A 5539-nucleotide genomic window follows, 5' to 3' on the forward strand; every position below is an offset into this window, starting at 1 on the left:
CATGCTGAGATTTATTCAATCTCAGTCTCAGAAGATCCTTCTGTTGTATTTCGGCTTATGTGAGTTGTCTAATTTTGAGAGGGAGGGGATTAGGGTTAAGGACCTTGGGCTCTTCCTAGAAATATTCCTGTGGTTGAATTTTGCAGATATTTTACCACCTTATATAGGTTCCCTCCCTTATATCCAAGTATTTCTATCATTGGACAGAATTCGTTCATTTTTATGTTAGAGAAGCAAAGAATAAAAATCAATTTAAGGAAAAATAAATTCTTGCAAACAGATTCACATTAAAATATACATATATTCTTGGGTGTTATAAATACACATAAGGCTGCAAATATTGAAGCAAAATTATCAGACTTTCACCAGTTGGTCATAGAAATTCTTTAATGTGGGGATAATTAATTTAAAAGGAAAGCAGTTACATTCTGTTTCATAGTTTCATTGTTTCATTTTTAAAGCTGCCTTGTCAAGGATAGACAATTTGAAGAAAGATTATAAAATTTATGTTTCTGACAGCATGATACACTAAATACAATGAACAACCTTCTTATTACAAAATATGTCATGATTCTGAATAAAATAATTTTTAAAAATATATAATTGAGCTGATAAGTATGGAAGGGAATTCATCAAAGGCCAAAAGACAAAGTGAAAGCAGGAAAACAGAAAGATAAAGAAGCATCAAAATAACCATGAGCTTCCATTCTGACAACCCTGAGGAAAGTAGAGGAACTAGAGACAATGGCCATAGCCTCTACACATAGGTGATCTATAGCAGGCTCCCACACAGAGCTGCGACCCAAAGGAGTATACCCTTAGTAAAACGGAAAACTGAGATACATACATACATAAATCCCACTCCGCAGACAATGACAGCAAAGAAATTTGCTTGTCCCAGCTCTGGAGCAGAGTTAAAAATAAATGTTTCCTGAGATTTCAAGCCCACCTTCACACAGATTTGTAGTAAGTGATCCATAAAACTTCAGATCAAAGATTAGCATACACATATTTATGAGAGAAAGACATCTTTAATCCAGGCCTCAAATATTTCATTAATATTAACTTATAGAAAATAATAAAATGCACAAGGAGACATCAGTCCTTGAATAACAGTAGAAACAACAAAGATATATTCAAACACACCTAATACTTCTAACGGTACAATTATCAATTAAGAATATAGAGTAAGTATACTTAAAATGTCAAAAGAAATAAAAGAGAGCATTAAGTGGATCAAGGAGTAAGATACTCTCTAAACAAAGTACCAGGTAGACTTGAAAAAAGTGAATCATATAGATGTACAAGAGCAGAAATTTTAAAAATAAATAAATAAAATACAATAAAATGTTAAACAGCAGATTAGACCTAGATAAAGAATTCAAAGAACATCATTTTAAAAAACTAATCATAATACAATTAAATAGAAATCAAAATTAAATATATAACTGGGGGAAACTCACACACATTTGAAAACAAAATCAACATGCTAATAATTCATGGGTCAAAAAATAAATTACAATGAAAATTAGAAATTGTAAAGCACTAAACAATAATAAATGCTCTGTATATTAATGCTTGCAATGTGAAGCCAAAGTAGCAATTAGAGGGAAGTATGAGGGCTTAAATGATTATATTACCAAATTTAAAAAGGCTAAAATTAATGTGCTAAGCATTCAACTTTATAAATTTGAGAACAGAATATAGAAAATAAAAGTCAGGAAATAAAAAAGGGCAAAACATAATGAAACAGAGAACAAACACACAATAGAGAGGATCAAACAAGCCCAAAGTTGTTATCAGAAAGACTGCTAAAATTGATAAATTTCTAGAACGTTTACTCAAGAAAAAAGAAGGCAGGCAAATATAATGATCTTCAGAGTGAAGGAGATATAATGATAGATTTTCAATGAACAGCAAAGAAAAGCATTAAAATCATTAAAGCATTAAAAGCATGAAAATATTTTCAGTAAACAGAAAAGAAAAGCATTAAAATCAGAGGTACTGTACAGTTTTGCATCAGTAGCGATTGTCTTCCTAAGAAACTAACATGGGGCCTCCAATTCCAGATAGCAGTAGGTGATGACAAATCCCATATGAATTTATATGTGAGCGGCAATCATAAGATGCCACCCTAAACAAAGCACCTTGGTAATACCCTATCATTCTTTACATAATTCTATACTCAAAAATGAGATGTGAAAGAGCTTTCAAATGTGCAACACAAATAGGGGGTATAATACTCTTATTTAGCATCTAAGCCACTCTTCTGCTGCAGTGTTTTAATGAAAGGTGAAAACCCCACAGGGAAAAGAGCTGACAGAGGAGAAATGAGGGTAGAGAGGAAAACAGATGATCAATAAAAGGTAGTGCAGTCTTGGAAGTGGGAGAATGGACTATGGTGGGAAAATGCAGAGGGATATGGAAATAGGCTATTGTGATTGATGTCATTCCTTGGTAGTACCATAGAGCTAAAGTAAAAATGTAACGTGTAAATGGATTCTAAGCTACATGAGAGTAGGGACAGTATCCACCAGGATCTCTAATCCTTAGTGCTGAGCACAGGGCCTGGCATATAACAGACACTCAACAAAATTTGTTGAATGAATCAATAAGTGAATGAATGAATAGCTAATAAAATATTAGCAGGCTAGAAGGAACCATGTGGTACTGGATTAGAGTGGGAAATATTAGTGTGAACTCATGTTTACCTTAATGTAGACACAAATAGATAAAGAAGCAATTTTGTGTATATATATGTGCGTATACATGGGTTATTTCTTAAATCTGTCCACTGAGAGGGCCTAGAAACAAAAGATACTCCAGTAGCAAAGAGCATGTTCAACCATTCTCCAGGAAAGGGAATCAGGGCTCCTTGGAAAATTGGCTGCTTCTAGGGCAGGGTCAGGTAATATGCAAAATCAGTGAGCCTGAAGCATCTGTAGTGTCAGAAAATAAAAAAGAAAAAATCCAATAAGGGGGTATATTGAGGAGACACAGAGCCAATTAAAAGACCTCTCAAATATCAAAGCTAGGGCAACTGACTGAACAATAAAATAAATAAATATTATACTACATTTGGAATACAACCCAAAGGATAAACATTCATAAGTCATTACTGAGGAAAGCAAATGACTAAATAAATAAATTAGTGAGGTAGAAAATTTCCCATACAGAAAAATTTCAAGTTATTTATGTAGGAATAGATACTACCCTGCCAAAGGACGTTGGAGTGTGATTTCCCATACCTTACGTGTGAGCTGTACATAGTGACTTCCTTCCCAAAAACACAGTCAGGAAAGGTACAGGGTGGGGAGTAACTTCGTAGAGAAAAAACCTAGTAAACGACCTCAGCCAGGACATCAAGGTTAACATCATCGATGATAATTCATGGAAATAGCATTACCCTTGACATGATGTTATGAGAATGGCACTTCACATCTTTGGTCTTTTTCTCCTATCTTGTAACTCCAGGTTAAGCACGAGAAACACTTCACAAATTATCATACCACCTCAAAATTGTCAAGGTCATCAAAAACAAAGTTTGAGAAATTGTCAGTCTGGAGGAGCCTAAGGAGACAAGACTTCTGAATGTCATGTGGCATTCTGGGTGGGATCCTGGAACAGAAAAAGGACATTGGGTTAAAACTATTAGTTAGCATATCAGTATTAGTTCATTTGTTGCAACAAATATACCATACTAATTTAAGATGTTACCAATAGGGGAAACTGGATGCGGATACATGCAAACCCTCTGCACTATCTTTGAAACTTTACTGTAAATCTACAACTATTCTAAAATAAAACATTTATTTTAAAAATATTAGCTAACATTTATCAAGGTCTAGTATTCTAGAACTGTTCTAATCACCGATAGCTACTACTTTCACCTTCATGACAGTCCTGTAACACAAACATAATTATTCTCATCTCATTTTTAAAAACAAAACAAAAAAGTGAAGCAAAGAGGTATTAAATAACTTGCTCAAGGTCATCAAACAGCCAGCAAGGAGTGGGGCAGGGAATTGAACCCAGGAGAAACAGTGTTGTTTTTTCTCAAGGGCACAAGTTGCCCTCTGATAGTGCCTCTCAGGTCTATGATTGGATTCTCCACTTTTTAATTAGCCTCTTGTGTTGAAGAAGGACTATATGACAAGTTGAACAGCTAATATCAGGAGGAGTTTTAAAAACCGTGATAACAAATAGCTTAATAGGGTTTCAAACGACTACCAGACTGAACGGGGAGGGAGAAGAGATTGTACGTATAAACGTAAGTAACTTAAGCTTTATAAAAACAATTTCAATAAAATGAGGAATTTACTTAGTGGAATAAAATTGGCAATGGTTATTACGCAAAAGTATAGTAGCGGAAAATGGCCACACTCTAAAGGATTAAGACCGCTGGCTCAGGTGAAGTGCATACAGTTATGCAAAAATAATCGTAAAGTTTTAAGATGTGGATGATTGGCAAATTGTGTAACTTGATTTTGAGAAAAAAATGGAAGCCTAAAGATATAACCAGCTTTAAAAAAAAAAAAGAAAGAAAGAAAGAAAAGAAAAGAAAAGAAAAGAACGAACCATGGGAGCATAAAGAAGCCACTGCTATTTACAAAACAAAAAGTAAAGCACCAAAATCAAAGCATAACACACAAAGAATAAAGTTTTGTTTTGCTTAATATAGTACAGAGATGAAATATAAGAAAGAGCCAATAAAGCTGTTATTTGGATGGGCAGAGTTAGAAACAGTTGGCTCCCATAAAGGAAATGGCAGAAGACCTGAATAGATTCATTCAGAAGTGGAACGAGACAGACAGACCAGCCTACACCACCACCTTTAGAAGCATTATTTGTTCTGCTGATAGATTTGTGCACTGGCTGAAATTTTGTTTTTGAATGAGTCTTTTCTTATCGTTTTTCTTTGCTTCCTGCTGTCTGACTTCAAGTGCTTTCTTTTTTCTCATATTCTTTGCTTACATTCATTTTTGTCAACCAAATGGTAAAACCTTTGTTGGAAGTTTTCTGAGAATGTGTATTTGAAAGCGGACAGAAATGCAGTATAGGGCCTTTTCCTCAGTATGACATTATCCTTCCTCCCTTTTCAGACTGACACATTCACAAAATATGCTTAAAGTAGATTTTAATAGGATGATTTCCTTACTATTACATTTTAAAACTTAAGAGATGCCAGTGTTGTGAAAATTTCTTTATACTGTGCATAGAGGCCAGTGCTCACTGATATCTTTAAAAAATTGAAGGCCTGGATGGGCACGGTGGCTTACGCCTGTAATTCCAGCACTTTGGGAGGCCAAGACGGGCGGATCACGAGGTCAGGAGATCTAGACCACCCTGGCTAACACGGTGAAATCCCGACTCTACTACAAATACAAAAAATTAACCGGGTGTCGTGGTGGGTGCCTGTAGTCCCAGTCACTCCAGAGGCTGCGGCAAGAGAATGGCGTGAACCCGTGAGGCGGAGCTTGCAGTGAGCTGAGATCGCACCACTACAGCCTGGGCAACAGAGTGAGACTTCACCTCAAAA

The sequence above is a fragment of the Colobus angolensis genome, unplaced genomic scaffold, assembly GCF_000951035.1.
Source record: "Colobus angolensis palliatus isolate OR3802 unplaced genomic scaffold, Cang.pa_1.0 Scaffold124, whole genome shotgun sequence".
In the NCBI taxonomy this organism is placed as follows: Eukaryota; Metazoa; Chordata; class Mammalia; order Primates; family Cercopithecidae; genus Colobus; species Colobus angolensis.